Source organism: Triticum aestivum, chromosome 4D (genome assembly GCF_018294505.1).
Source record: "Triticum aestivum cultivar Chinese Spring chromosome 4D, IWGSC CS RefSeq v2.1, whole genome shotgun sequence".
In the NCBI taxonomy this organism is placed as follows: Eukaryota; Viridiplantae; Streptophyta; class Magnoliopsida; order Poales; family Poaceae; genus Triticum; species Triticum aestivum.
In genome coordinates this window covers 423,770,185-423,780,414 of record NC_057805.1, presented here as the reverse complement: position 1 = coordinate 423,780,414, position 10,230 = coordinate 423,770,185, and the positions used below count along the sequence as shown (strand labels likewise).

At 41.6% G+C, this 10,230-nt stretch overlaps 2 long non-coding RNA genes across 7 annotated transcripts; one reads left to right on the top strand and one right to left on the bottom strand.

Moving 5' to 3' along the window:
* The first annotated feature begins 418 nt into the window (after window positions 1–418).
* LOC123098334 (uncharacterized) lies at window positions 419–6,172 on the top strand. Of its 6 annotated transcripts, none has more exons than XR_006447716.1 (7): window positions 419–832; window positions 1,228–1,307; window positions 1,593–1,658; window positions 2,251–2,371; window positions 3,089–3,200; window positions 3,543–3,631; window positions 4,933–6,172. It is a non-coding gene; the product is annotated as an uncharacterized lncRNA (long non-coding RNA). The 6 variants fall into 6 exon arrangements; XR_006447719.1 differs by having other exon boundaries at window positions 4,900–6,172; XR_006447718.1 differs by adding an exon at window positions 2,902–2,976 and having other exon boundaries at window positions 3,543–6,172.
* A 1,062-nt stretch (window positions 6,173–7,234) lies between these two features.
* LOC123098333 (uncharacterized) lies at window positions 7,235–9,799 on the bottom strand. The gene is made up of 2 exons (XR_006447713.1): window positions 9,596–9,799; window positions 7,235–9,506 (listed from the first exon to the last, which is right to left on the bottom strand). It is a non-coding gene; the product is annotated as an uncharacterized lncRNA (long non-coding RNA).
* Window positions 9,800–10,230: the final 431 nt, after the last annotated feature.

Genomic DNA, 10,230 nt, shown 5'->3' with positions numbered 1-10,230 from the left:
CGGTTGATGCAACCAGATCTCGGAGTCCAGGAGCCAGATGTCACCACGACGATTACCACTACACCGAGGGTGCCTACTACTACGTGGAGACCACCGACGACCAGGAGTAGTTAGGAGGCTCCCAGGCAGGAGGCCTTGCCTTTTCGATCAATGTTGCTTTTGTGCTAGCCTTCTTAAGACAAACTTGTTTAACTCATGTCTGTACTCAGATATTGTTGCTTCCGCTGACTCTTGTGTTTTTGAGCTTATGTATTCGAGCCCTCGAGGCCAATGGCTTGTAATATAAAGCTTGTATTATTTTATTTTGTGTCTAGAGTTGTGTTATGATATCTTTCCGTGAGTTTTTGATCTTGATCGTACACATTTGCGTTAGTGTACGGTTGAATCGAGGGCGTCGCACCAGGCAGAGCACGCAATCTCCGTCGACCGAAGGAGCACCAGGTATTTCACTCGAGCAGTGGAGGCCATGAGAGGGAGATAGAAGAAGAAGCAGAGGCAGAAGCAAGTGGAAGGAGAACCTCGAGGTGCTGCGGCGCTCAGGCCTTGGTCGACTACGCCGCCCCTTCGCTCTCGCGCCGCCAGGGCCCTCTTGCTCTCAGCTTCCTCTCTTTCTCTCTCTCTCTCTCTCTCTCTCTCTCTATATATATATATATATATATATATATCTCCCTCTCTCTCTCCTGTGCATCTCAATCAATGGCCAGTGTCTGATTTATTGTTGATTTGGCAGGGCAAGCTTGGCTGATTTCCTGGTCCTGCTGCGATTGGTTCCGGATCTGACCGCATACCTGTTTGTGTGTTCTACAGTCGTTTGTCAACAAGTCACCTTTTGGTTAGTGGTATTGTTCACTAGAATCCTTTCTCGCTGTACGATTGGGTGGCTTATATATATGAATGAAATTAGAAATCCAAAGAAACCAATGTCTTACGAGATCAAAAGGCATAGATAAGACACATTTTAGTTTCTGAGGTTTCTCTGATAGATCCATTATTTTCCAGTTGCTTATGTATGTATACAAAGATTCCTAATTTGTTTATCTGACCGTTGATGTATGTAAGCAAATCATATTTGAAATTTGCTTGCTAAAAATATTAGAATTGTCCATGTCTTTTGTGCATTTGTAAGCACCTCCTGCTAACTGCTGCCACCGCGTATCCTAGCTCCTGAACGACCAAACCATGCATCGCTACTCCATGGGATTCTAAGTTGTCATCGCTTGCTTGTAGGTTTGATTGCAGGACCAGCTGTTGCACGCGGTGGTGCTCTGGCGCGTCGTCCCCATCGTCGGAGCTTTCGGGATCACCCTGTCAGTCCCTCCCTCCCTCCTCAAAGCCCCATCTTTCTCTCTGTCTGTCCCTTCACACGTAGACATAGATTCAGGTTCATTGTTAACTGAATTCATGAGCTCATCTCACATTGAACACTGTCCCTTCACACGTAGACATAGATTCAGGTTCATTGTTAACTGAATTCATGAGCTCGTCTCACACTGAACAAGGCTTGAGGCCCACTTATTATTGTTTTGACTGCCAGCACCAAGATCATGAACCCGTCTCAAGTTTTTCTTTTCAATGCGTGCATATTTCTGTAGATCTAAAACGGGGAGAAACTCTGGCAATTCATATAAATATGTCGTTTCCTTCTTTTCCATGTGAAGGTCAGTTATATTGATTAAATATATCCAAGTATCAGTTTGGGTTCCGTTTGGTATCTGTTTGCATAAGGCTCATGCTTTTCAATATTTATTCAATATCTTGTGTTGTCATACAGTCCGTATGGATGCAATTGACATGTTTGGCAAACATGAGGTTGACCTGCATACAAATATTTGGAAGCTATCATCTTTGTTAATTTCAATGCATGCAATTCAATATGATATCGGATTCATATATGTTCTACTATGACAGTAGCTGCACTAACTAATAATTATCTCTAATGCTTGTGATGGAGGAACATTACTTCAATGCACATTCCTACGACCCGTGAAGCAGGCTCATATGCTAGCTTATTTTGGCCAGTTGTTTTCTTAGGTTTGTGTAGGTTGAAGGGAACATTCACTTTAAGCTGTAGTTATAAAAATCTTGCATGAATTGTTATTGGTCGCTCAACTAGGTTATAATTATGTCCAGTAAGTCTGTTTTACAGATGTGTCATGGATGGAGTGAATTACAAAATCAATTTGTTGGTTTGTGTAGGCATGAGAACTATTCCATATAATGCTATTTTTTTTGGAATTTCTTTTGGTCTAGGACAAGGTATGTGGATGTTTCTGTTCAGATAAAGCTGGATTAGATACAATCATGGATGTGCAACCATTAGTGTGTTCCTGGATTTCTCATTGTCTTTGTTTTCTTTCCTAATTGCAAGAAGGTTAGTACCTTTTGCGAATCACATCTTTATTTATTTCTTATCAGCAAGTCTTGGTATACTATGTAGTGATTCTTTTCCAGTCCGATGTTATACTCTTCACAAGACTGCCAGTAGCACATAATTCGTGCTTATAGTTTAATATTGCTAAATCTTAACCATGTTGCCATGTTTGTTCTCTTAGTAAGATCCTGATGTCACATTTATACTCATGCTGAAAGATCTTTGGCTCTGTTGACTACTTTATCAGTAAATCATTTTAGACTGGAGTTCACCAAAAAAGGTAACTAAAATATATACAGTTTCTCGGTAGATTATTTGAGGCTGCTTTATCTCTTAAGTACACGGTTGCCCACTTTTTCGGGTTTTAAGGTATACACAAGAGTGCATGTTTTAGTTATTGTGCTTTCCTTAGCTCATCAGCAGTTATAGGAGGCAGACTGATTCTTAAATTGACTGATGAGCTAGGCTTACGTAGATGGTTGTCCTTTGTGGCTCCCCTTTAGTAACATAGATGATTTTCTTTGGTGAAGCTGTTAGCCTGTAGAGAGGAATAAACCGGCCACAAATTTGTGATCAATCGAGTGGAGAGTCTATTCGTTTGTTAGGTATTGAAATATCGTTTGTGGGTGATGAAATCTTTTTTTCGTGCATCTATTTTCTTTGGGAGATGCCGCCTTTTCTTGACTCAGCTTGCTGTCATGGTGTGTGCATGGCCAGGTTAGACCGGCGACGTTGGCTGCAGCGGGACAGACGACGTCGGTAACAAGCAGTTCCTCCTCTTTGCCTCTGACGAAAAGGATCATCTGGTGATGAACACCTCCTCTTCTCTGTATGTGTTGTTCACATCGATCACTGTTTATTTACTATTTCTGCAACTGAAGCTAGCTCTGTATAAAAGGGCTTTGGGTTGTTTAAAGTTCCACTGAAAAGAATGTTGATTAGATCTTAGCTACAATATGGAGTGCCATACTAAAGTCTACCTGCAAAATACATGGCCAAATTGAGTTCCTGGTTGCGCATTATGCGATCTTGATACGGTTTTGCCGATGCAGAATTATGCATTCTTGATTCAGCTTTATTTCATATGGATCACATATGCAAAGAGGCTTCATATTTTCCCCTATTCATCCGCTAGAGATGCAATTTGATATGTCAATCTGTTCATTTGCAGGGGCTGGTTCCCAAGGGGCAGGATTGCAGTCCTCCAGAGCTGCTGGGAAGAAGATGGGCAAGCTCCTCTTGCTCTTGTACCCCTCTACTGTGAGAATCTATATATGTCACTTGCCTAGCTTGATTTAGTTTCCAGCAGTAGATATTTATGCAGATTGTTTATGTATTATGCATCTGTGGATTATGATATGAAGTCGATGCTTGTGTTTGATAGGCGTGATTCCTTACTCTAATTATTTGGCGTTTATCCTTCCTTTAGAGTTCTATGTTAGTTTTGCCAATGCAGAATTATGCAATCTTGGTTCAGTTTTACCGATGCAGGATTATGGTTGTGTTAGATCAAAATTTACATTGACTGCATTACACTGTAATGTCTTTTGGTTAGACTGGCATGTAGAACAAACTATATGCTGGCCATCAGCATGTTTTAGACTCTTAGGCATATATTAGATAAGTATATTTAAGAGATGATTGATGTTTTATGAACATCGAGAAAAGTATTGGTTTGTGTTATGGACTTACTGTGAATGATCATAGAAATTATGTTGGATCTGTTTCCTATGTGCATAGTTTCTTGTCCAACCTTGGATGGGCAGAAAGAATAACATGTGAATTCTTCCACTAGGTGATCTTAATAGCCAAAATATATGAAGGCTAATTTTGTCGGCCAACAAAGATAATAGCAAATTCTGATGCACCAAATACTTAAAATAATTTATTTTTGTTCCTATTTACTATTACTGATTTGTTTCCGGTAAACCCCCTAGGTTATAGCATTGTGAAGTAGAAAGCATGCTCCCAGTTTACTGTTTTTTCTGCTTAGTGTAAGTAATATAATCTAATGGGATGGAGTACTGTCTAATTCTTTTTCATATCACATTATTGCCACTTTAGACATGGTAATTGGTAGTATATATACTTTGTGTTTGGATGTGTGCATTTTGTTGCCATGGTCCAACATTCTTACAAAAATAGTAATTAGGGTGTCCTGTTTGACGTTCTATATTTCTCTTTTAATCGGAAACTTGTGCCAGATGCTTCATGTTTCCTTTTAAAATAAAAAGAAATGAGCTGCTATTCTTATTTAATGGCATTTTCTTTGTTCTCTTTTAAACTCAGTCCTCTTGTAATGTGTGTTTTGTTCCTCTCCCATGTATTCCTTTTTTATGCTTTATGTGATAAAAAGAAATGAGCTGCTATTCTTATTTAATGGCATTTTCTTTGTTCTCTTTTAAACTCAGTCCTCTTGTAATGTGTGTTTTGTTCCTCTCCCATGCATTCCTTTTTCATGCTTTATGTGATTCTGTTTTTGTTGTAATGCATGCAATAGACTTGTCATTTGATAGATGCAATAATAGGCACTGGCTTAGGCACTGGCTTCTGTGGTGTAGAGACAAGCTGAAGTACTACAAGGACACAATGGGGCATTATCTAATGAGTTCTGGAAATAGGTAATCATTAAGTAGAACCATGAAGGCAATGATGGGGCAAAGCTTCTCTAGGAAAGGACTTGCGATCCCCTTCGAGTACCGAGCGGTGGCACCGGGTAAGACGTTGATGCATCAAAAGACGGGTCTCGGCTGCAGTCTCCCTCCCTGCCCTGGAATCCAAGCATTTGTTGCATAAATGCGTGGGCTCCATCTGTCCATCCCTGTACCGAGCAGCAGAACGCACGCAAGAGGATCAAGCCCAACCTAACGGACGCTACTCCTTCCTACACACCCCTGTGTCCCGTTCAGCTGGTGGGATCTCACTTTTCGCTCTCTTTTCCTAATTACAGTATTTCGCAAGCTGGTAGAACTTGCATGCCCATAAGGCCATAACATAGGTTTCTTTGATCATTCTTGATAACAAGATAAATTTAGAATATGGTCATGAGAACTTTGGTTATATGTTGTCATTTGGTTTAGAACTATGTAGCTATAGGCATATATTTAATTCAGCACAATATATGTTAGATCAAACAACTGAATCCATGTGTTACAAACGTTTGATTTTGCCCCTTGCTCTGGTTCATTCAGTAGGTTTAGTACCAAGAATAGTACTCCCTCCGTTCCTAAATACAAGTCTTTTTAGACATTTCAAATGAACTACAACATACGGATGTATGTAGACATATTTTAGAGTGTAGATTCACTCATTTTGCTTCGTATGTGGTCACTTGTTGGAATCTCTAAAAAGACTTATATTTGGGAACGGAGGGAGTATTTTCTTTCTTTGATTATTACTGTATAGAGAAGAGTGACTAAGAGACCCGCTTGCCGCCCGGAGTCCCTCTGGGGAGGTCATTCCCTCTATTACCTTGTGTTTTTTGTGTTGTCACATAGATCCAAGCAATTGTTTTACATAGACTAAGCAAACAGAACACAAAAGTACACTAGCAAATATTTTAATGTTCTCATTCAGTCCTGCCCATGATTCAGGTTCTCGTTGCCTCTATTTGCTTGTGTTTTTTGTGTTGCCATGCAGACCACAGGTTGCATGTATGAATATCTAAGCGGGCTACTTAATCTATTTACTGAATCAAGACATGTTTATATATGTCAAAACGTCTCGCATATGTTTGAGAGAGAAAAAATAGTGTATGTCAATCTGGACAATAAATACACATGTTGCTTGCATGCCTTCAGAGTATTCCAAACCCCAGTTGTATGTCAATATTTTTCTTGAACTATTGTTTTGTTGATTCAAATTATTTAATGACCTTTGATTTTTTAATCTTATGTAATTAAATGTCAGTGACAAGGTGTCTTTGTATATTTGAAGTAATTCTCAGAAGGTCGCATCGAACTTATTATTATGGTTTTGTCCTAAACCTTGAAATTTCTGGTGCATTATGCTACATATTATATGAAATGCATCTATGAAATGTAATTGGTCTTCATGCTTTGGACCTTCACGTTCTGATTATCGGGCTGGATATGATTGAATTAAGTCGAGATGCCTCATCGGCTTTGTTACCGGGTTAAGTATGATGCATCCGGGGGGAAACCCTTTTTCGGTTTGCTTTGGAATACAAAGCGGGGAACCCTTTTTCGGTAGTATGATGCATCCGGCCGGGTTCCGGCCAGGTGCGGCAAGCCGCACTGCCTAACCAGTTAGGCAACAACATGCAAAGTATCATCTAGTGTATCCAACAAATGTGTCGGTGATGATCAGAGGGGGTTGACCGGACGGAAACATGCTGTGAGGGCATTTTCATAGAGCCTCTTAACGGCGGAGGGGCAAAAGTGAGGGGTTCCAAAAGATGGGGATAATCTAGTGGTACCCAACAAAGGGAAAAAAATATTGGGATTTGGATTCATAAATCTTGGTTAGTTAACTAGAAAATCAAACCTGTTCACATTGTAATATTTCAACCGTCTATGTATGTTGAGTCGTTTGACATGTACCAGTTTCCACAAGCACAAAGTTTTCTCCTTTTACTTTCAAATTATACTCTATATGCATGGTGAGAATTTATGGCAATAATATACAGTATGTGTTATCATTTGGTATCTTCTCAAAATATAAATGGTTAGTGTCAGTTTATGAATCTTACCTCCCAAGATACCAAATGATAAACGGAGCACACAGGCCTCCAGTATTTCCAAGAAATTCAGCATCTTCCCTCAGCAATTTCAGGAATTATATTTTCAGAGAGATGGCTAGGGCAGAATACATAGCTCCCAGCGCAGCTGCTACTACAATCAGTGACAGAATAGAGCTAACCTCATTAATATTGGTACTAGTGGAATAGGTTCAAGAAAACAAAAAAATGGTCCTAGATTACAATCCATAAATAGCACTTAACAGAGAGAAGAACCGTATCTGCATTGTTTGACAGCATAAAGAGGTGCGACACTCAAAAGCCAAACAAAGATGGTACCGACTACATGGTTAAAGGCTTAAAGCAGGGAGCTTTGAGTAGGATGCCACATAATGGTAGTAATTGTCTTGCAACACGCGGCAGCGGTGGTCATCTGGTTGAATCACATTAAGTTCACCAGTTTTTATATTGTACAAACGAAGCTTGTCTGCCCGTTTATCGAATAGGACAAGACCACCGTTCTCCAGGTCAAGAGCGATGACCTCATAGTCACATTTCCAGGAATGTGCGTCATACTGACAAAGGTTGTCCCTTCCGAATGCATGGCTCATACTGAGGCGGTACTTGAGGCTCCATTCATAAGGCTCATCAACATCAAGACTCCAAACAAGAATCGCACGAGCATCCTCCTTTGGCAATGCGTAGTGCAAGGCCCCCGAAGATTGGCCGAAGCAACATTGGCCAAACCTACCCATAAAAGCGCCGTCTTCATGCGGCAACTTAATAGTCCGAAGAGACGGCGGAATGCCAGAACTAGTTTCCTCCAAGCTCTTCAGTACCAGAATGTCATGCAAACCTGTGTGCACATACAATGCTCCATCTATAAACAGATGTGGTTGAGAAACCATTGTCTCAGAGAGCCATGATGTCCAGAAACCAAGTGGAAAGGTCAGACGAGAACACCTGAAGTTTGACAGGGCCAAATCCCAAACAGAGGGTACTAAGACACTGAAAGTTGAAGACATAGAAGTTTGCCGACCATGATGGGCTGAAGGCTAAAATACTCATATTGTAAAAAGGGTCATAATGGCTAGGAGGAGTATCCCGGAGCATCTTCCACTCTCGTGTTGCCGGATTGCACACGATAAAGCGGCAAATACCTAGAGGAGTATAGTTGTTCCTGTTCTTGTACTTACAAAGGACTAGGCCATTGCAAGAGTCCATCAGCTCTAATTGCTCATACTGTGGTAGGAAACTAAGAGCTTCATCAAAATCCTTATCATTGTGGGGCAGGCTAGCGAGCTTGATAGCAGAGTGATAACGTCGTTGGTAGAGAAGACCAGTTGGAATTTTCAGAAGCTTCTTGCAGTATTGCGGATCGGAGGATAAGGCAAGCCAGGCCTTGCAAACAGATTTGAAGCGGCAAAAAGACTTGAACGGCAGCCGGGAGAGGATCTCCACCACCAGATCATCAGTTAGCTTAGCAGAAAGAAAACCATTCCCAGGGTCCATCTCTTTATGGTTGTTTACTGAAAGGCAATACTGATAATGTCAGGATAGGCAAGGAAGCAGTTTTTTAATCATGGAGACCAAGATACTATGACATAATTCAATCATCTGAAACTATGTTGGGACAAAGCAGTTGCTACATGAGCGAACCATTTTAATCTATTTCAAGTTCAGTTTTATTGGAACAAGCCAACAAGGTAATCAAAAAAGATTAGTATACAGAAATACAAAGAATTAAATGATGGATATCGCCAATTTGTTTTTAAGTTTGATACAGTACTACAAGCAGAACTGAACAAACAGTGTATACATATGCTGGATTAGACCAAGAATTTGGTTAGAACAAAAGCTCTCTGTAAAGGATCCTTGCACGCAACCTATCTTCATACCTAGCAGAGTTCGAGCCATTTGGTGTTCTTGCAGATTTCTATGCAATTTTAATAATCAATCTGTTCTGACTTGCTTGTTCCAAGAGCTCTGCAGGCGTATGTATACACTCACTCCAAACACGAAGACCACAAAGAAGCAAGGAAATCAGGAATTAATTAACTCGATGTGTATCTGATTAATCATGACAAACTGGAAGCAGGGCTAATTGCACACGGTACCTTCCATGAACGACGGGCTAATTGCACACACTCCGGAAGTCATGGATCGATTAACAATGTGCAGGGTTAGACGTATAGAGAAACATCACGGGTCATGAAGAATTGGATGGGAAGCACGCAAAGCTAATCGAATATCTTACTGCACCTATTAGTTAGGGTTTGGATGGATAAAAATGACCTGTGCAGTGTTGAGTTGACACGGGGAAGACGGCATCAGAGCAGCACACCGGTCAAGAGAATCTGCTCGGACTGCCGAGGCCGGAGGAGAAGCAGAAGCCTACCTACCACCGGCCTCCCCTCTGACCTCTGCAAATGTTATCTAAGTAGGAACGGTGCTCTGCTCAGATCCAATTCATGGCTGGCAAATACGGAGTAGTACTAACAAGGGATTGTGTTCTCAAGGCTCACCTTGCTGTACCAGATCCCGAGCAGAAGGCCAATCAGCTGCCGCAGCGAGATTTCAGCAACTGGAGAAGCACGCTCCCTTCCCGCCGGTGTAAGGTGAGGGTGGAAAGTGAGGGAGAGGAGATGAAACGGGAGGAGTGAGGACCGTTGAGGAGAGAGAGAGAGAGTTCCGATGCTACCGTAATCAAAGCATCATAATGCCTCTCAAATCCCACAAGTTGACCTCAAATTGGGGGGAGCTCTTGAAAGTTCGGACATCTATTTCCGGTTGTTTAGCTCTAGAACCCTCCCCACATTTCAGCCGCCTAACTGCATTCATGTCGGCGCGGCTACCGAGAAGCCTTGCCGCAGCTATTTTGGATCCCTAATTCGCATCCGCGTTCGTCATCCGACGTCGCAATAGTTGGCTCTGACATTTCATGGTTCAAACTGTTGTCGACATTGCAGGTCCATGCCACGGACGCTCAACGCCAGGATCGAAATGAGGCAGCCCAATCATCGAGCCCTTTGGAGCCAAACTCGATGAAGGGGAAGGAGGGCAGCCCGATGGTCATGATGGAGGTCGCGGAGGAGGAGCGATTGTCGTCCACGCCACGCCAATGTTCGTTTTCTAGTTGTTGCAGGCAGAGCAACAGTAC